At 41.7% G+C, this 22,119-nt stretch overlaps 1 protein-coding gene across 7 annotated transcripts in view; it reads left to right on the top strand.

Moving 5' to 3' along the window:
• The window catches only part of SNCAIP (synuclein alpha interacting protein), a 134,125-nt gene that overhangs the window by 29,486 nt on the left and 82,520 nt on the right, over nt 1–22,119 (top strand). The window contains exon 2 of one of the 7 annotated variants that reach the window (XM_075931948.1): nt 13,777–13,950. The exons of the other annotated variants lie outside the window; for them this stretch is intronic. The gene's annotated coding sequence lies outside the window, so the exon portion shown is untranslated. The remainder of the gene's footprint in view (nt 1–13,776; nt 13,951–22,119) is intronic. 7 annotated transcript variants of the gene reach the window in all.

Raw genomic sequence — 22,119 nt, 5'->3', positions numbered from 1 at the left:
GCCTAGGGAGATTGTAGAATCTCTATCAATGGAGATATTTAAGAACAGGTTAGACAAACAGCTGTCAGGGATGGTCTAGATCAGGGGTGGGCAAATTCCAGCCTGCAGGCCGGATCTGGTCCACAGGCTTAGTCCCTGTCGGGCCCCCACCTCCATGTTTACCTGCGTCTTCACAGGTATCGGAGGATCACAGGTCTTGTTGGCTGTGAATCGCTGTTCGTGGCCAATGCAAGTGGCAGGAATCGGCATCCTGGTCCTCAACACTTTCTGCTGCTCCAATTGGCGGCAAATGGCAATTCGCAGCCAACCAGAGCTACAGTCCTCTGATACCTGTGGAGCAGCGGAAGTGCAAGTAAACGTAGTGGTGGAGGTCCACTAGTGACTAACCCTGCAGGCTGCCGTTTTTTTTATTGCTCCTCCCTGATCTAGGTGGTGCTGAGTTCTATGATTGTAGTATTCTGGAAAACTTGAATACTGTCTTAACAGCATTACCCAATGCTGCATATATTTCCAGTAAAGTGATCACACTTCTATTTTGGTCATGTGCCAAAGTTGATGGTGTGTTTTATAGATACAGAAAATTATATTTAATAGAAATTGTAGAGCTTCATATGAAAGCAAACTTTTCTATGACATTGTTTGCTTAAAAACTAAACATTATACAGTTAAAACCAAATTATGTGCTCAGCCTTTAAACTAAAGCTAACCAATCACTCTTTTTGCTTACTTGTCCCTTGTAGAAAACTAAATATTTTCTTTTAAAGCTGAGCTGCTGTCTGCTGAACATTTTCTGTTAGCATTTTTCTGTCAGTAAACAGAACTATTTCCAACTTCTGTTCACTAGTTAGGCTCTTCCATGGTTAGAAAACAGGCGTACTGCTTACTACTTTTTCATGGGAGAAGAGGAGAATATGGAGCATTTTACTTCCTGTAATTGCTTCAGCAGATTTTACCTAGGCCTGGCATAGTAGCAGACCCTATCCTTGAGAGAGCAGGGATTTCCCCAGTGCTTCCAGGTGCTGCAGACACTGGCACACAATAAGTGGTCACAGGCTGTCTCACTCAAAGGCTTGGTTGAGTGTGTGCTCTTCCTCTATATTCCAAGCAGCTCAGGTAGGAATTGGCTTCTGAAGCACAGTCCCTCCTGGATTGCCTTTAGGCAACATTGTTTTTTCCAATGTAGACAAACAATTAAATGCCACACCCTGACCTCATCTGAACTGCAGTCTGATCAGAATACCCTTTCCCATGTGGAGATTTTGTTCTGCAGAAAGCATAAATAAAATCCTGGTGAGTGAAAGGATGTTTGGTGATAAAGCAGAGCAGGATGGTTCAGAAACAATTATGAAGGGACAGGTTTGTTTCACTTTGGTTTCTCTTTATGGTTCCTCTTTCATTATTAAAAATTCTAGCTGTCATTTTTACTATTTAGTTAAATAGCAAATTATTAGTAAATTATTACTTGTCAGTGATATACTTTAGTGCAAGAACTATTTCAGTTCCCTTTACAAATTATTAGAAGGCATCTCACTAGTTTAAGTGCTTAGATGTGCAAACAATTTCTTATCTCTTTCTCAGTCACCTTAAAAATGGTGAGCTCACTCCTGAGAAGTTTTGTCTCCATTGAACATAATCCTTTAGCCTTGCAGTTCCTGCTTATGTTCGAACACAAGACATTTAATTCAACTCTTCTCAGCTTGAAAAGTTCCTCTTATTTCTCCTACTGTTGTCACCAGTGTTCCTGTATCTTAGTGACTATCCCAGCCAAGAAGGGCGAAATTTGGCTTTTTCACTTCTTCACTTTCTCCATGTGTTGTTAATAGTGATAATTAGAGAATACTCAGTCTGCTCCTGAGGATCTTCAATACATGCAACTTCCAACTGAATGTACTGGAGTTCTCTGGGCTCTTTCAGGATTGGTCCCTGATAACCACGCATGTGTAATGCAAAACAGAGGAATCCGAGTAGTTGCATGGAGAATAAAATATGAATAGATGAAAAGTTACAGAATGGCTACTATAAGATCCTTGTACTGTTGGTTTTAGCATTTTATAGTATGGCATGTATGCCATGAGGGATTCAAGTTTAAGACGACACTTGTGGCCTAGTTTTAACTGCACTAGGAAGACTTGGTGTCTGAAAAACACACAGAATAATATTTCAGTATTTCACAAGATGAAGCAGCACCAAATGGCTTAAAGGGTAAATCTGACTACTTTTTCTCTTTTGAAATAGAGGGCAGCAGCTGCACACTTCTGCATACTACACTGGGCCTGATTTTCCATTCTTCTGAACCTTGTATAGTCTTTAAACCTATACAAAGTGGATATAAAAATGCTACTAAATCAAAATGGGAATGTTCTGTACCCACTTTGCCCATTTTTAGACAACTACACCAAATGCAAGCCAGTGAAGAATGACACCCATTATCTTTATTTAAATTTGAAAAGAGTAAAGTAAGTTGTCGCCATCAATATTGTATCTTTCTAATGATGGGTCAAGTATGTGCTATCCCTACTTGGAAAGTATAGTGAATAAGAGGGTACGTCTAAACTGCAAGCTTCTTTCGAAAGAAGATCGCTTTTTTTGATCTGGTTTTGAGGTGTGGATGCTCTGTGGCTTTGGACTCCCTCTGGAGACTCTTGTACATTTCAAAGCAAGCACCCATGTGCAGCCCAGGTTTTCCCACTTGCCCTGGGCTGTACGCGGAGTTCCGCATTCCTCCTTTGAAATGTACATGAGCCCCAGCAGGAGAATTGCAGAAGTGCCCCTTGACTAGTCAATTTACTGCAATTTAGCATCCTTAATACAAGGTAATCTTTGACCTATTAGCTCTATTCAGGAAGAGAACTTTCCTTTACTTGTTTCTTGTGAAAGGTAGACCACTTAAAATACAGCCCTCAGATTCTTGAGAGGAGGTTTATGTGGTGTTTCCAGTGATGTGTTCAAGATGGAAATATACAGTTGGCATGTTTGATGTAGACATGTCCATTGGGAAGTGAATTGAGACCATCATCTCATTCCACAAGAGTGCATGACTGAACAACAATCAGATCATAATGATTTTTTGGCCATTTGATCTTGACTCCAGCTAAGGAATTAGACCATGAAACACCATATCTCAATACTGGCTTTATCTCCATCAGTACTTTTCAAATGAATATTCTGCAGCATTTTATAGTTAGAGGCATTCTAAAGATCATCAAGATATGTAAAAAATATTAGGGAGATACGTATAGCTTTCCTCTTTAAAATGTCTACCACTCTGGTTACAATGCTATTTTTAAATAATTTGCTACAGTAAAGTTAGTATTACTTTTCAAGTGTGAAAAGACTTCTGCTAAGTGAGGGTGGGCCCAGGGAAAGTTTGGAGTGAAGCAATTTCTTAATTGAAATTTGACCATTCTCTTCCCCTTCAGGTTTGGGGGCCAAACAGGTTTGGGCTCAGGGGGGGACTGGGAGTTGGCATGCAGCTCAGCTAGGCTGTGGGGGAGAGGGGAACGGGAGCTGGTGTGTGTTCATCTGGGCTGAGGGGGGAGGCGGGGAAGCTTAGCACATCTCAGCTGGGCGCGGGGGAGGTGGGAACTAGAACAGGCATACAGCTTATTTGGGTGGGAGTCTGCATGCAGCTCATCTGGGCTGAGGAGTATCCAGGAGCTGGCATGCAGCTCAGCTGGGCCAGCTTAGGGTATCATGGGGGGAGGGGGAGAGGGTGCATTTGCACCCTTCGCACCTCCCCACCCCCACATACCGGCCTGGAATGGGGAAGTTGAGAAGTAGTTGTAGAAGTTTGAAGGACACCATACATTTAGTGTTCTGAGGACTTGTCCGAGTTAATAAAATTTGAAAAAGGAAAAAAAAAGAGTTTAAGGACAGTCATTGGCCGGCAACTCAGGAGTAGGGATGTTAAATTTCGATTAATCAGCTACTTGATGGAATTTCCATCAACTACTCGATTGTCAATAAAGGGGGCACTCGCTATCCCACTGTGCCTTTGCCTTTGAAATGTACAAGAGTCACCTGTGGCTCTTGTACATTTCAAAGGCAGAGGCACAGCAGGGTACCTGTGCAAGCGGGTACTGAAACAGTCCCTTGCTTGTGCAGGATCCTCACTGCTGTGCTTCTCCCTTTGAAATGGGAGCCCGCGAGGAACCTCCCCTCTGGAGAGAGAGGGGCAGCAGTTGGGACTCCGCACAGGTTCCCTGCTACACCTCTGCCTTTGAAATGGCAGAGGTGCAGCTGGATAGCAAGTACCCCTTTATTGACTAATCAAGTAGTCAATAGAAATTCCATCAACTACTCAATTAGCTGATAAATTGAAATTTAACATCCCTAATCTAAACAATTCTTCTTTGGAATAGAATAGAGCATATCTCGTAGAAAAACATCCATTCTTGATTTACGAATTTCCAATGATAGTGAATCCACCATGACCATTGATAAGTTGTTCACATGATTAATTACCCTCTCTGTTAAAAATGTATGCCATATTTCTAGTCTGCATTTGTCTAAATTCAGCTTCCATTCATTATATCCATTTATACCTTATGTTACAGTTTTTGGAAAGGACTATTTGAGAAGCATGTTTGAGAACCAGCTGGTATATAGTGACAATTATGGCATTTTTACCATAAAGAACATCTGTTCACCCATACCAACTTCCTTTCGAATGTTTGTAATAGTTGTTTTAATGAATGGCTATTTATTTGACTGATTGATTTAAAAGACTAATCTAGGAGGATATCAGTAGTAATGCAGAGCACACTAAACTGATAAGCATATCCAATTGTAGCTTGTTTAAAAAGTAGTTACACAAACAGTTGCCTTAAATATATGTTCTTATGTCCACTTAGTCCAGAAGTACTTTTCCTGCTGTAATTTCATGTGCGCCAAGTTAAGGGATTTCCGCTGTTTTCTTTTGGAGACAACTCTGCAGACTAATAGATGTCTTTGATGCTCATTCTCTTTTGAAATAAACAAACTTTCATTTTGGGGGCCTGTCCTAATCACATAATGCAAATGGTATAATTGAAGCCAATGAAATTGTCTCCATGTAATTAAAGCAAGCCTGTTTTCATTAGAAAATTAGTCCTTTTGTAAATGAAAAATGGGCCTTTTTTTTGTTTGTTTGTAATTGAATGAAAACCCCCTCATACTTCAAGTAGATTCCATTATGAATACTTCATCTACATCTTAAAAAAAAAAAAAAAGCTTAAAAAACAGGTGGTCCTGTAGCACCTTAGAGACTAACAAAAAAATATCGATAGTCTCCAAGGTGCTGCAGCACCATTCATTGTTTTTTAAGCGTTTTTTTTTAAGTTACAGACTAACACGGCTACCCCTGAGACTCATCTACATCTTGTTGACTTGATTTTATGTACAAGCAGATAATTTCAAAGAGAAGTTAATATTCCTGTAATGGCAGCAATATTTTAGAAGCTGTAAGTTGTTCTGTATTGAATAAATACACTTACCTCCTAGATCAGTGTTTCTTAAAGTGTGTTCTGCAGTATACCAGTGTGCCACAAGGCAGTTGGAGGTGTGCTGTGGAGAAGAGTTCAAAATGGCTGCCTTTAAAAGGGGCAATGCCTAATGCCTGCTCTCCTGTGCTTTTTTTTGCTCAACAAAAAACCTTTGGCTGTGTCTACACTGGCATGAATTTCCGGAAATGCTTAAAACGGAATACTATTCCGTTTTCAGTTTTTCTGGAAAAGGAGCATCTACATTGGCAGGCTGCTTTTCCGGAAAAGCCCTTTTTCCGGAAAAGCGTCTGTGGCCAATGTAGACGCGCTTTTCCAGAAAAGAGCCCCGATCGCCATTTTCGCGATCGGGGCTTTTTTCCGGAAAAGACTACTGGGCTGTCTACACTGGCCCTTTTCCGGAACAATGTTCCGGAATAAGGACTTATACCCGAGCGGGAGCAGAATAGTTTTTCTGGAATAGCGGCTGATTTTGTACAGTAGAGCATTGTTGCTTTTCCAGAAATTCAAGGGCCAGTGTAGACAGCTCGCAGCTTATTCCGGAAAAGCAGCTGATTTTCCGGAATAAGTGGCCCAGTGTAGACACAGCCTTTGTGTTCTGCATAAAAAAAAAATTGTTTGGTGTTCCTTTGTCTTAAAAAGCTTAAGATTGTCCTAGATTGAAGCCAGAGATCTCACTGGCAGAGAAAATCGATGCAAGATACACAGCTCCTGCTACATGAATAGCATAGCTGGAGTTGATGTATCTTAGGTTGGTTTCTATGATGTCCTCACTGTGAGAGGTTAACAGGAGAAACTCTCCTGTCAACTTCCCTTACTCCTTGCAACCAAGAGGAGTACCAAGGTGGTCATCAGCAGTTGATTTAGTGGGTCTTTACCAAACATGCTAAATCAAACCCCAGGAGATCAATCTCCGCAGCATCGATCTCTTGGTAAGTGGAGATAAGCCGGGAGTCACGCTGTAGCTAAGTCTTTAATATGCTAGTTGGAAAAAATTCTTCTTGGGAACATGTGACAACTCAAGTTAATATAATAGGTAGGTAAGTGTATAGTTACAGTCCTGTTTTGTGGAATAAATGGAAGTTCTTTGTCATATTAAAGAACACTTTCTTAAACATATTGAAGGAATGCTCACAAAATGTTTTGTTGTGGTAGGGGTGACAGATTGCCGTGTTTTATGGGAAAAGGGGGTTTCTCCTCCAACATATTTTCCAACTGCCAATAAAACATGTTCCTCTTCTTAACAGAAAAATGAACAAGAGAAGTTACAATGTATAGCTTCACTTTCTCCTCTTGAGGCAACACTACTTTTTTTTACACAGAGAATTGTGAACCAAAGAATGCATATTCCATAGTTATCACTAACCATGGCTTTGGAACCCTGTGTGCACATAATATAAAGAAATATTACTGAAGGAAGCGCTGTTATGAAAAGGGTATTTATGTAATAAAGAAGCACTAGAAGTATAATTCTTTCTTTGCAAATGCTGCTTTTCCACTGGCCTTGATAGACAGAAGATAGGGCAGGGGTGAGCAAGAGGCAGTCAATGGGCTGGATTCAGCCCACAGCCACCTCCTCAGATCCCATAGGCAGATCTGCTCTCAGTGCTGAGGAGGAAGGAGGAAGGCTTTGTGCACTGCCCCGCCCCTCCCTGAAAAATCTTTCAGCTCTCATTGGTCAGTTTTTGGCCAGTAGGAGCTGAGAAATTTTACTGGGGGCAGGGACAGCGTGTGAAGCCTCCATCCTGCCTCCCCCCCTCCCCCCCGCCCAGAGCAGAGCCACATGGTGCAGCTAGACCACGAGCCTGGGACTGGAGCAGATAGGGAGGAAGCCAACCTTGGGATCCTGCAGAGCCACTGGCTGGGAACCACCTAGATAAGCGCCTCCCAGCCAGAGCCTGCCTCAGGCACCCCTGCACCTTCCTCCCCACAACTTCCTGCCCCAGGTCACCACCCAAATGCTCTGTACCCCTCTCCTCACCTCTCCACAGACCCTGAACCCCCTCCTAGAATTCTCCCCTAGGCTAGTACCCTCTCCTGCACTCCAAGTCCTTGCCCCAGATCACACACCCCTCCTTTACCAAAATTCTCTTTCAAAATTCTCACACTCCCCCCTACACTCCTGTTCCCTACCCTGAACTCTCTTCTGCACCAACTCCACACCCCCTCCATAGAAGTATGGCCCATGACCACTTGCCAAAATCTTAGAGTGGCCCCACTATTAAAAATTATTGCCCACCTGAGATAAGGAAAACTATATTAAGTACCTGGGTAGAAGGCTTGATTTAAAACATGGAGCCCATCATTCTTTCTGCAGTTGGTGTTCAATGCAGTTTAGCTTTGGCTTATGTCTGAGACAAAACTATGTTCCACCACTATTTAGGAGGAGAGTTACCTGATATCTGGTGTCAAATACAGCTAACAAGCTGTATCTACACATTGCAGTAGTCTGTAGTAATACAATGGTATTATAAATGTGACTTATAATAACAGGAATACATTCTGCCTCTAGTATGTGTTCTGATGAAGTTTTTGTATGGTTTCCCCCTTCATTTTTATGAATACACACACACACATCACTTACAGAGTGTTGTGGGTCATTTCATCTAACTCATTTTCATGTCAATGAGGTTCAACGTCTATGGAAAGAATTAGCTGATTGAAAATGTTTACACACACTTTTTTCTGCAAATGCAGTTGACATGAAAGTCACCCTGTCTAAAACAATTGTGTTTTGATATGTGGTGAGGCAAAGTAAGCGTGTTAACTTCCTATGACTGTGGAATATTTCAAATTATCACTGAATAGCCTTTTAATAGTTCAAAGTGTATACAAATATGAATTAATCAAATACAGCAAATCAAATATCTGTGTTCAGATGGATTAGCTAACCTTTTTACTCATTTTGATACTTTCATTAAGATTTAATATATAATATAGTACATCAGTTTTTGCAGAGTGCATGAACCATGCATGCTACTTCAATTTTAAAATAACAAATATTAATTTCCATCTCTTTGTTTTTTTCTTCAGGGCTAATTAAAACAATCAAGCTTATTTTTCTAGATACCATTCCAAAATGGGCAAGTGTATGCATTTTGGTTTAACGTTTTGAGTACATTTTTTCTTTTGCTTAAATTTCAAAGGAAATACAAATGTGTATCTGGAAATTGATTGTATTTATTACTGTTAAATGCATATTGGTACTTGACAGACTTTGTGGTTCATCTTCAAAAGCATGTAACAATTCAGCTCCCTCAGTTGCCCGACCATTGACTGTTTATTTAAAAATATAAAGGTACTTCAAAAGTTATAAAGGTGAATTTTTCTCTTTTAAAATCTTTAAAATATGCAGTTAAAACTTGTTCATAAGAGAACTTACAGGAATAGTAATGAGAAGCAGGCAGAGAAGAATCATCAAATGCTAACTGAAGGTCTCATACTGTCTTCTCAGTTCATGCTGGGTAAAATCTCAGCCCCATTGAAGTCAATGGCAGAGCTCCTATTGATTTCTGCAGAGGCAGGATTTCACCATTTGAGTAGTTATTTACTTCTAGAGTCAGGGTATATCTACACTTAAGATGATACTGTAGTTCAGTTGCAGCACTTTAATGTAGACACTACATACATTGGATTTTCCCATCTGTATAGGTAATAGGAATGTAAAATCCTGTTTAATTGGTTAGCTGGTTTAATGTGATGTTGAGGGTGATGCTTACTAGTTAACTGGTTAACCTTTCACATTTCTAATAGGTAATACATTTGCCTAAGAGGCTGTAAAGCACACTGGGGATTAGTTGGAATAACTACATCTCTCAGGTATGAATTTTTCATAACCCTGAGAGATCTTGTTGTACCAATGTAAATTCCTAGCATATAATGGCCCCAGGCTCAGACAAAGAGTTTGCGGGGCCCAAGGCAGCATGGCTGAGCTGGGTGGGCGAGACCGGGAGCTGGGCAGCGTGGGGCCTTGAATGCGCAGAGCCCAAGGCAGCCGTTTTGCTCACCTTGCCCAAAGGCCAGCCCTGAACGTCCCTTTGTAAGTATGCAGAGTGTGTTACCCTGCATAAGTATCAGCATCAAGATCTTGCCCTTATGAGCATACTTATACTCATTCCTTCTTGATATGCAAGTTGTATACAGACTGAAAATTGTCTCTGAACAGTAATCATATATATAGTAGCCCAGTGTCTGAGAGTCTGTAATGCTGAAATGCTGGCTGTTCCCTATGGGCGACGCTGTTGTCTGAAATGCTGGCTATTCCCTCTGGGCGGCCCATGTTGCATGGGGACTGTGGGGCCCAAACGGCCGCTTGCTCCCCCATGGCGGCCCGGCTGAGCGGCACAGAAGTCAGCCAAGTGCCACGGCAAGAGGGGAAGGGGGGCGGGGTGGTGTGACAGCAGCTCCAGGTCCCGCCCTCTGGCCGTGAACGTCACCACCCCGCCCTCCTTCGCCTCCCGCCATGGTGCTTGGCTGACTTCTGCGCCATTCAGCCAGGCCACCGCGTGGGAGCAAGTGGTGCAAGTGACCGTTTGGGCTCCATGCAGCATGAGGAGCGTGGAGCCCAAAAGGCTATTTGGGGTCCGCGGAGGGAGGGAGGGAGGGAGGGAGGGAGGGAGAGAGAGAGACTGGAGGCTCAGGAGAGAAGACTGACAAGGAGGAGAGACCTGAAAATCCCATCTTATGCCGGGCTAATTGGCTAGTCTTTAAGATTATGCCTGCACTGAACATTACTAGCAGCAGCCTGTAGGGTGTGTGTAACTAAGTGAAAATCAGTTTGTGCCCACACTGTGGTATGTAGTTACATGCAGCATTGAAAGGCTTTGATGAGGGGAGGCAGCGAGGAAAGGCCCCAACAGCAGAGATCTGATGGTAGGGCTGTCCCCGCCCATATGCAAAACACGCAGCTGTGTAGGGCACCATGAAATATGGGGCACCCAAATTTCATGGTGCCTGTCATGGCTCAGTTCCCCAGCCTGACACTTCGAGTGCAGAGATGAGTGGCTGGCTTTAGGATAAACTCTGTAAAACCTGTCTCTGTGACTCTCAGAGACAGACTTGTTTGATCTCAGTCCCCCTGAGGACACAACAATCAACCAATACTGGTTAATGAAAACAAAAAGAAAAACACTTTTATTATGAAAACAAAACTACTGATGCAAGCATAGTAAATGACTAGGTGTTAAATAGCCATGAAGTGACATAGTCAGGGAAAACCCCTGGGCTATAATCCTTCGTTTCAAAGGCGGAAAAACAATTAGCCAGCTCAGACATGATTTCCAAACACGGAAAACCATAAAACCAGACAGACTATCTAAACTTTTCCTTACACAATCCAAGAAGTCCATTCCTGGGAAGGCCTGTCTCCTTCCAAACCTGGAAAAAAAACCTGCTCTGATCTCAAACAAAGAAGAGAGGAAGAAAAACCCTTCTCTCTCGGTTTGAAATTCCTATTAGCATTTCAATGGCTGAATGCCTGAGTCCCCTACCTCAGGTGCATCTCCAATTGCTTAACCCTTTCTTCACTCTCCCGGTAAGTCTGACTCTCCTTAGCAGCTCCTATTTATGACAGTGCCCTAGGCATCTTCATGCTGCGTATGGGCTCTGGCCACCCCCATCCCTATTTCTCCTCTTCCCGCTCCTCCCCCCCAGGGAGGGAAGTTCTGGGCCCAGAAGGATACAAGCACTAGTAGGCTCAGCTCTGCCTGCTGGAGCCCTTCTCTACTAGGGATGTAAAGTTCCATTTAATTAGTTGATTAGTTAAACATTCTGTTCAGTTGGTTAACCAGCTCCGTGGGATGCCAGCACAGCCTCTGACTGTGGTGAGCTTGGGCCCCCCGCAGACAGGGGCTGCTTCTGCCCTGCACTGCTGCCTCTATATCAGAGGCAGCAGTGTGGGGGGCAGCAGGTGGGCACCAGCCTTGGCAGGGAGCTGGTTTTTAAACTGTCTTCCCTCACAGACTGGCTTCCACCTGCCACCCTGTGCTGCTGCCTCTGATAGAGAGGCAGCAGCATGGGGTGTCAGGGAGTTCCCTGGGAGTGGAGCTGGGAGCACACTGGCTGCTGGCCCCGCCCCCAGGGACTATCAAATAGTTGTGTAAGCGCTACTATTTGATGCAGTTACATGACTATTCAATTACATGCTATGTAACATCCCTAATCTGAACAGTGCCTCGCAGTCTATACTACTATTTATACCCCTGCTAGGAGTGTGCATAGTTTGTGCCCCTATAAGGACTGTGCAATCTTGATGTTCCCTCAAAGTGCCTAATACTAAAATAAATCAGGTTGTGGAGGATTTTCCATGTAATGGTGGATGGAAGCTTTGTATGCCTGACAAAGTCTTGAGGATTACATGCACATGAGTTGATGTTTTTACCTTCTTTGAGACCACTTAGCACAGCTTCTGTCTCTTCTGGTCAGGCCTGGGTGGGTAAACTTTTGCTGAAGGGACCACTGCTCTACAACATAAAACAATAAAGGCTTGCCTGTCATTTCCCTCCCTATGCAACCACTGCTAAACTCTTATTAATTTCAATAGAAGCAGAATCAGGCCCATAATTTTCTGTTCTTTCCAGGGCTGAGTGTGGTATTTATACAGGCTCTTGTGGCTATAACTCAGGGTTTTTCTTTTTCCGTTATCTTTTTAAATAGCATCTGTTAATTGTTTGAACATCGGCATGCTCTGTCCCATTCCTAGAACTAGCCCTATTAGTAAGATTTGCATAATGATTGTACTTGTGTGCTGATTAAAAGCAGTGCTTTCCCTCTGACTTGCTTTTGAAGTAATATGCCATTATAAATGACTGCTGTGAACTTTTGAACTCAAGGAAACTTCTGAATAAATGTGATAAAGGATAAGGTAATCCTAGTCTCAGAGTTCACTCCTCCAGTGAAGTAAATTACGTCATTTTCAACCTAGCTTTTCATTTTTCTTACAATAAATTGTTCCTTCAAATTCACCTAAGGTCTTTAAAATACCCTCTTTATTCTGCATTTTGAAGTAGATAATTCCCTTTGTACTATGTATTTTTCTTGGCTTGCTTAAAAGGGAGGAAAAAAGTAAATAAAACAAGCTAGTACTAGAGAGATGCTTAGTCAGTGAGAGAAAATCCAGACATTACACTTGACAAGTAATAGAAACAATGTGATTTAACATAATTTTTTAAAAGAAAAAACCCTATGTGATTTCCCCAAACCCAGAAAGAGGGGTTAAACAGTACACTAGAGATTAGATTGTAGCACAACGATTCCTCATTAGACTTATTATTTTCAAAATAGTGTCACAGTATGTCAGGTTGTCATTTTATCAGAATATGTGAAGCTGAAAGGAAGTACTTTAGCTGCAAATCAACTGTCAGTTTGAGTAACGGTTTCTGAGTTTTCATTCCCAGTCTGGCCTGTTTAAATCTTTAATGATGAAACAGTCATTTTCCCTTTGAGTTACTGGGGACAATGTAAATATATAAATAAATAAGCTATATTTTTTCTGTGGTTTAATTCATCTCTATTGGGAAAATTAAATTATAATCCATATACACGGCACACAAATAGGGCTGCAAGCTATAAACTATTAATATTTTGTGTTGTGGTAGCACCTAGAGCCTTTAGTCAGTACTGGGACCTCATTGAACTAAGCATTATACTTATACACTTTTGCGATTATATACTTCTTTCTATGTTTTGTACCCAAAATTGCAAGAAAACTTCAGTATATGGCGCTTAAAGTCATACTTGGGTGCCCTACAAGCAAAATTTAATATGGAACCATATCCAAATCTAATTGGGAGTCTTTCCATTGATCTCCCTGGGTTTTGGATTATGACATTGCTACCCACGTTCCCTCCATTTGGTTCTGTATTGTACTTCTCTCCCCTACTCCCACTCTCCCCCCCTCCCCACATATACACACACAGGGTACGTCTAGACTACAGGGTTTTGTCGACAGAAGTTTTGTTGACAGATACTGTCGACACAGCTTCCGTCGACAAAGAGCGTCTAGACTACATTCAGTTCTGTCGACAAAGCAAGCTGCTTTGTCGACAAAACCCTTCAGTCTAGACGCAACCCTAGATGCAATAACACCATCTGTCAACAGAACTCTGTCGACAAAAGGCGTTATGCCTCGTAAAATGAGGTTTACCAGCATCGACAAAACTGCTGAGTTCTGTCGACGTTATGTCGACAGATCTCAGCGGTAGTGTAGACGCAGGTTTAGTTTTGAAACTAAATGATGTATCTGCTGCTCTTTTCTTTCTGCCTTCCCTCCCACTCCTCTTTTTCCTCACTCTGTCAGCCTCTTTCTCACCCACCCACACCAACAAACAGAATGAATAAAGAAGAGTGAGATGCATGAAGCAGAAAGTCACACTAGAGATATCTGTGATGGACACTTTCTGCCCCCTCGGAGTTTGTTGTGGAAGGACACACATTTATCAAAGGACACATATTTATCTGATGTATCAAAAAGGTAAAGAATTATTTTATGCTATTTCACTTGACATTATTATAATGTCTTTCTTCACTCTAGTATTACCTAAGCATCACCACTGTTTTACTATTTAAAAAATGTTTTCCCTCATAGCTTCGTGTCTCTTGCCTCTCCATCCCTCCTCCTCCAGAAGGAAAACTTATTAAACATAACTTGTTCAAAGGCAACTTACTTGACAGATTTGTTTTTCTAGTAAGAAAATGAGTGTCTCAAGGTTTTGTTAGCCACATTACTGTAACTGCTCTTTTCTCAAAGAGTGGAGTATGGTAGATACCTGGTTAGAGCCAGAAGGAGACACATAACAAACTAGAGGCCACCACATCCAATTCTTTTTTATGGGAGTGTTTAAAGGAAATTGAGGCAGGATTCCAGTTTTCATCTTCAGTCTCAGGAAAAAATGTTGTAATCAGTGCACCCAAGATTTTTAAGTAATAGTCAGTTGTTTCTCCAGTAGGTAATAAATAATTAAATTTCACTTGTACTTTTGTTTGGCAGAAGCTACCAGATAATAGGATTTCCCCAGTTGCCCTTTTTTTTTTTTTTTTTTTTTTTTTTTTAAATAAACCATTTTATCGTGAATTATTTTTTTCTTTCTCTCTTTGTCCTTAGATTGGGGTGGGTGGGTGGGTGTGTGTGTGTGTGTGTATTTACGTGAGTATAGGCAACCTGGTTTAAGTTCTGATAAATAGTTTTATTTGGGAGGAAGGATAGCAAAGGAAAACCTAATGTTTTAAGGAAAACAAAAGAAATGATTCTCATACCTGAATACGAAGGGGAAGGTGTTTTTTTAACAAAACTGCACAACCCCTAAAATATTTAATGTTTAACAATAAAGTGCATATGAGAGATTTTATTTATGTATTTTAACAGTATCACCCTATTTCCATCCTCTTTAGTTAAATAATATCCTTGTATTTTCTTACAATGGCAGTGTCCCATAAAACGATAAAAACACCTGTTGGGTATATACATATGACATGCTGTGATTTTGTTTTGCATTTCATCAACAGGCTAGATTATTTTATGGGTTTTTTTCAGCTGTTAGTCATATGTATGTGAAATAATGCACCAGAAAGAAAACACTTTTTTCCGTTTGAAATTTTTATAGAAATTCTTGAGGTCCAAAACCTTTCCAAGGAGAAAAATACATTTGGGAAAACTGACCAGTTAAAAAAAAATGGAATTTTCTGCTGGCACATCAGAGATGATTACTGTGTGGCTCACCTGATTGCTTTGAGATTGATTGGAAATATATTGTTAATCTGTTGTACCAGGCAGAGGCGGCCCGTGAATATAGGCCGACTCGGCCATTGCCTAAGACCCCGTCTTCAATGGGGCACCCGGGGCACCCAATGATGATGTCATGCCATTGATGGCTGTGCAGGCGGGGGCGCCGATCGCATGTTCCACCTGGGGCGCCAGCTGCCGCAGCCCGCCTCAGGCCGCCCCTGTTACCAGGAGATGCTTCACTGGACATTAGGAAATGCCACTCATGCTTGTTTTAAACATTGCACTTATCCATCTTGTTAAGCAGTTGGTGGTAAATGTTTTGAAGATTGTTAACCTCTCTGGTGATATGTTGGATTCACATGGCTGCAAAGTTCTCTTCACAGCAGCATTGACTATGACTTGTCATATGATTTACTGGGTATGTAGCATTACTCTGTTGTATTAAACTATATCAAGTAGTCTATCCCTGTATGACATTTCATGCATGGATCAATGGAAACATTACATGGTCTTTGTTTTCACTATTTGAGTTGCTAGTTTGCAGTTTGTTGCCCAGTTTTAGCGTATAAGAGTGTGTGGCTTCCTGCAGGAAACTAAATGTACCAGTGTTCCAGCAATTTTCTTTATGCAGAATGTAAGGTTGAGTATAGAAATAAAAAAGAAAGTTGTTTTTTCCCCCCATGAGAAAATATTGATTTTTCTACCTTTGATGATTATTCTTTTTCTGTTTTCAAATAGCCCTTCTGCTTTGAAACCATGAGCAGGCAACATATGGTGCCATTTAGATCAGAAATGATGTTGCAGAAACTAAACTCCTTAGAACACCTACATTTTGTATAATTGATGTTTCTTATTTCTGCCCTTTGAGGTTTCTTACTCTATCCTTGTTTATTTTGAAAAGGACTTAGATTCCTGTTTTAGGCTGGTGTTCCTCACAGTTCTGTCTTCAGGTTTCTCATAACTCTTTCAGTCCTTATTGTCTTACATTGAATAATTACAATTGAGGATAAAGCTGCCGTCCTTTTGTTGTCCAAAATGAAAACAAATTGGTCTGCAGCACTGAAGTCTGTGGTGGCTTAATAACAGAAGTAAAATTATTTCTGAAGGACAAGATTGTCAGATAGCTTTCATCTCTTAAAATGCTTCTTTCCAATGCAAAGAGGGATGGATTTTAAAAATAAAATAAAAACATAAAATATAATGAAGCAAATCTCTGATAAGACACACTTTTGTTAACAGAGTTTCTTGTGGTGTAAGGATAGTGAACCTGTAGACCGTGGCCAGCAACCTTTCAGAAATGGCATGCTGAGATTTAACTTACTCACTTCTATTTACGATTCTGCATGCCATTGATACTTTTTAAAGTCAATAATATTCCTACTTACAGCAACTTCATTAATAAATTAAGATGCAGATCTTACCATTTTAGTAACACAGGATTTAAAAAATCATTTAGATCAGAGTTTTATCTGCAACACTCCAAAACAATTCTGTTAGAATCTTTTTCTTACTTGCTTCGGGATACGCAGGCTTAATTCTTGGCTTCATCAGAGACTTCTTGAGTGAGCTCAGGGAAGTCCACAAGGGTACATCTACACAGCAGCTGGAGGTGTATGTTACAGCTCAAGGAGACATACCACACACTACTTTTAGTGTGTTCACTTTTTTTGATTGTATCCCTTTGGTATATATGGTCATGCCAATTTTCTTCCACAATTTGATCTAAGGAAGTGGGTCTGACCCACAAAAGCTCATCACCTAATAAACCATCTTGTTAGTCTTTAAAGTGCTGCATAGTCCCGTCTTCTGTTTCAGTACTTTTAGCTGAATTAGTGGGCTGAACTACTGCTTTGCAGTTAAAAATTCACTCTGTAAGATGTCCAGCACACACACCTCCTGGTGGCACTAAGGGGAGCTGAAGATGCACCCAAGTGTCTGAGTGTAACACTGAGCTGAAATTTTTGAAGTATTTTTTTTCTTTTAGGGCACAGGAAAGGACTCTTTTCTAACACAAAACTGTCTCATCCCAAACTGTCGACATTGTCAAAATGGTTCCTCTTGTACAAAAAATGCCATGCCTTTTCACTAACTCAAATTTCAGAGTCTATTATAACTAGTTACTACCAGTTTTTGGAGGGGCTTTTTGTAAAGGAAAAATTTCACTAATTTCTTTGGGGGGGAGAGGAGAGAATAGAAAAGATGTAGGGCATTTTGAAAAAGAGGAAAAAATTTAAAAATGGGTCCATTTGTCACTCTTCGAAATGTAAATGAATCCATAAGTTAATACTTTGTTTTTCCCCTGTGAAAATAGGTCCTCATATTTCATCCAGTTCTGGTAACACAGGGAAAAACATGAGTTATGCTTTTGTTGACAATTCCCCATCAGAGCCTTTAGCTTTGTTTTTTAGATCTAGACCAAGATATACAAAGGTATTTGGGTACCTGAAGAGGCAGATATATGTCTAACCTGCTTTGCACTCCAGAAAACCCCAATGTCTAACTCCCATTAAAAGTCAAATGAAGATAAATGCAATTCCTATTAGGCACCTGTCTGTCTCTTTAGGGCTACGTCTACATTGGCACCTTTTCCGAAAGGGGCATGTTAATTTCACAGGTCATAATAGGGAAATCGGCGGGGGATTTAAATATCCCCGCGGCATTTAAATAAAAATGTCCGCCGCTTTTTTCCGGCTTTTAGAAAAGCCGGAAAAGAGCGTCTACACTGGCCCCGATCCTCCGGAAAAAAAGCCCTTTTCCGGAGGATCTTATTCCTACTTCAAAGTAGCTTTTTTTCTGGAGGATCGGGGCCAGTGTAGATGCTCTTTTCCGGCTTTTCTAAAAGCCGGAAAAAAGCGGCGGACATTTTTATTTAAATGCCGCGGGGGATATTTAAATCCCCCGCGGATTTCCCTATTACGACCTGTGAAATTAACATGCCCCTTCCGGAAAAGGGGCCAGTGTAGACGAGCCCTAGGTGTTTGTAAATTTAAGCCATTAACACTTCCTTATCTTGCTGCTCCATGGAGCAACTCTTTTAGCAGCTGCTTGCTCAGCAAGACAACTCCCCGTCCCCACCAATCAGGTGAACTCCCTGCCTGTGCCGGGCCGGCTGTGAGGCTCAAGCAGCAGTTCAGGCTCCTTGCTGCATGGCGCAGGGCAGGGCTGAGCTCCCACCCACGTGCCAATGAAAACTGGCTTGCATGCCACTGATGGTGTGCATGCGATTGGTTGCCCCCTGCGGTAGACACTTGTTTTATATCTGTTTGTGTGTACCCAAACTGTCTTGTAATTTATTTATTGCATATTTAGATGTATGTTACCTCACTGTGTGCAGGTCTGTGTATGGTTCAGATAAGGCACAGTCCCCTAGGCAGTCTCAGATGGGTTTGGGAATGTTTTGTCAACTTTTTATTGCCAGCTGGGTAGAGCCATTCCTTGGTCAACACATTTCAGAATTTATTGGTCTTCTATCCTAATAATATGTCCATACCAAGAAAGCCACCAAAATCTTAACCATACTAATGGAGATATTTGATGCCAAATATAGAAACTAGCTTTATTTCTGATCGTGTCCTGCCATTTAATGTGAACCATCTCTCAAAGATAACAAGAATCAAAATGTTTCTCTACCATTTTAAGAGGGACAGGAACTTCTGGAGAGCCACCTTACTTAACCAAGAAGAGATCCAGTTCTCTTTACATAAACTGAAATCTAAGATTTGTTGACATTTAACCTGAGTTGTTGAAGACCAGTGAGAACACTTTTGTCGCATGGCTACATGGGCCTTTTCAGACTATCTTGCACAGTTATATAATTCCCGATGACTGGGGTTACTTTGCCTCAGTTTGAAAAGGCTGATGTAACAATTATAGAGGTACTAGAAGATTTACCCAGTGTTGCTCAGGTCCTTAACTCAATTTTTTTTTCAGGGAAAATAGAATTAAAATGTACATGCTTCATTTAAAATCATTGATCTGGGGTGGTACTGGAGATGAATGGTTCAGAATGCAGGCTGCCACGGGGAGAGAGGAAACTATAGACCGGTCAGTTTAACGTCTGTCCCAGGGAAGATAATGGAGCAGGTAATTAAGGAAATCATATGCAAACACTTGGAAGGTAATAAAGTGATAGGGAATAGCCAGCATGGGTTTGTGAAGAACAAGTCATGCCAAACTAATCTGATAGCTTTCTTTGATAGGATAACGAGCCTTGTGGATAAGGGAGAAGCGGTGGATGTCATATACCTAGACTTTAGTAAGGCATTTGATACGGTCTCGCATGATATTCTTATTGATAAACTAGGCAAATATAACTTAGGGCCACGATAAGGTGGGTGCATAATTGGCTGGATAACCGTAGTCAGAGAGTTGTTGTTGTTGTTAACGGTGCTAAATCCTGCTGGAAAGGGATAACAAGTGGAGTTCCGCAAGGGTCTGTTTTGGGACCCATACTGTTCAATATCTTCATCAATGATGTAGATATTGGGATAGAGAGTACCCTTATTAAGTTTGCAGATGATACCAAACTGGGTGGGGTTGCAACTTCTTTGGAGGATAGAGACATAATTCAAAATGACCTTAGCAAGTTAGAGAAATGGTCAGAGGTAAACAGGATGAAGTTTAATAAAGAGAAATGCAAAGTGCTCCACTTAGGAAGGAACAATCAGTTCCATACATACAAGATGGGAAGCGACTGTCTAGGAAGGAGCATGGCAGAAAGGGATCTAGGGGTCATAGTGGACCACAAGTTGAATATGAGTCAACAGTGTGATGCTGTTGCAAAAAAAGCAAATATGATTCTAGGTTGTATCAACAGGTGTGTTATAAGCAAAACTCGTGAAGTCATTCTGCTGCTCTACTCTGCACTAGTTAGGCCTCAGCTGGAGTACTGTGTCCAGTTCTGGGCGCCACATTTCAAGAAAGATGTGGAGAAATTGGAAAGGGTACAGAGAAGAGCGACAAGAATGATTAAAGGTCTAGAGAACATGACCTATGAAGCCAGGCTTCATGAACTGGGCTTGTTTAGTTTGGAAAAAAGAAGATTAAGGGGGGACATGATAGTGGTTTTCAAATATCTAAAAGGGTGTCACAAGGAGGAAGGAGAAAATTTGTTCCTCTTGGTTTCTGAGGACAGGACAAGGAGTAATGGGCTTAAAGTGCAGCAAGGGAGGTTTAGATTGGACATTAGGAAAAAATTCCTAATTGTCAGGGTGGTCAAATATTGGAATAAATTGCCAAGGGAGGTGGTGGAATCTCCCTCTGTGGAGATATTTAAGAACAGGTTAGATAGACATCTGTCAGGGATGGTGTAGACGGAGCTTGGTCCTGCCTTGAGGGCGGGGGTCTGGACTCAATGACCTCTCGAGGTCCCTTCCAGTCCTATGATTCTCACCACAGCCACTTGGGGCCAAGAAAGAAGCACCTCTCCATGGCCACTGCATCTCCAGTGGGCATAGTTGGGGGAGAAGTGCACGTATCCCAGCTGGGACTAGTCCAGGTTCATCTACCCACTTTGCTTCCCAGCCAGAGTGAGGAATGTAGCAAACTAGATGAAGGGGAACAGCCAGCAATGTTCCTGTATGACTGGGAGAGGCTTCAACTTCCCTTTCCCCATGACTCCTTCATGGACACACAGAGGGAGGGAGGCTTGAGGCTGGGGCAGTCCTGGATGGGGGAGAGGATCAGGGACATGCCCTGAGCCTGCGCCTTTCACCTGTTTGGTGATTCTGTCTCTGTATGGTTTTATGAGAAGCAGTCCCATTTCAGGCACATCCCATTGTCCTGGCACAGCCAAACCCTTATCTTGCTTTAAATTATGACAAGAGGAAGCTATATACTGAAATTGGTGGTCCTAACTCTTACCATTTAGGAGGAGTTCTTGAACACACAGGCAGACAGACAAACTCTCTCAGATATATATTTTTAGCAGTCTTCACTTTTGGGCTAATATCTCAAATCAGCAATCCACTTTGTGACAAACTGGGATCCTCAATATAGCTTTAGGCCTGTTTGTTCTGTTGACCAAATCTTTACTTTGAGACAGACTTTTGAGGAGATAACTGAATTCAATATGATGTGCACCAAACTTTGTATAGACTTCTGTCAGGCCTTTTATTCAGTGCATCAAGCTGTCACATAAAAAATCATATGTGGGTCCTGCAGCTCATCAGGCCCAGGATGAAAGTTTCCATTCTTGAAGTAAATAGCCTGGGACCCTGCAAGTGCAAACAGCAGCTGGCCCTTATCAGCTTTAACACATGCACTTGAGCTGGGAAACTACTAAGTGGTAAACAAGTTTGACCTCGGGCTCAGCTCATGAGAATGTTAAGAGTGGCATTGAGCCAGTGCGCCCACACCCAGTAAACAACTGTAGTATAACTAGCGTAGGGAGTCCTGTGCCTGGTGAGTCTCACCAGAGACCTAGACCTAAGAAGGTGTCCTGGATTCCCCCAGCTGGAGCCATATCCACTGGTGACAGGAACGGGACTCCCAGCAGACTGAAGGGGCGTAAGCATTTCTCAGTGCCTGCTACTCTTTTATGTATTGCTCTGCATGTGCTTACTGATGTGTCACTTTGCAATAGCTGTGGAATTATTTGGCAGTATTAACTCGGTAATAGTAGTGATGTAATTAATAAAAGCAACTATCCCTAATCAACTCTGTCGTTAAGTGAATCCATAATCCTGTTTCGCCATGGCCCTATGAGTTGACACAAGCAAGTTTGTGGGATCTGAGGAGGCACCTAAGCACCCTGGGAAAATAATGTCATTGATTAAAAAAAGCTCTATAATTGATTTTAACTCAATTTTCCATTCTATGTCAGATACACTGTATGGATTCCTGTCACCAGGGAGTTCAGAAGGGGTGTGTTCTGTCATCATCATTGATTGGTTGATATTTAAGCATGAGGAGGTGTTG

The sequence above is a fragment of the Pelodiscus sinensis genome, chromosome 6, assembly GCF_049634645.1.
Source record: "Pelodiscus sinensis isolate JC-2024 chromosome 6, ASM4963464v1, whole genome shotgun sequence".
Classification (NCBI taxonomy): Eukaryota; Metazoa; Chordata; order Testudines; family Trionychidae; genus Pelodiscus; species Pelodiscus sinensis.
The sequence above is the reverse complement of the archived record's forward strand: the minus strand, read 5'-3'. Positions and strand labels throughout refer to the sequence as shown.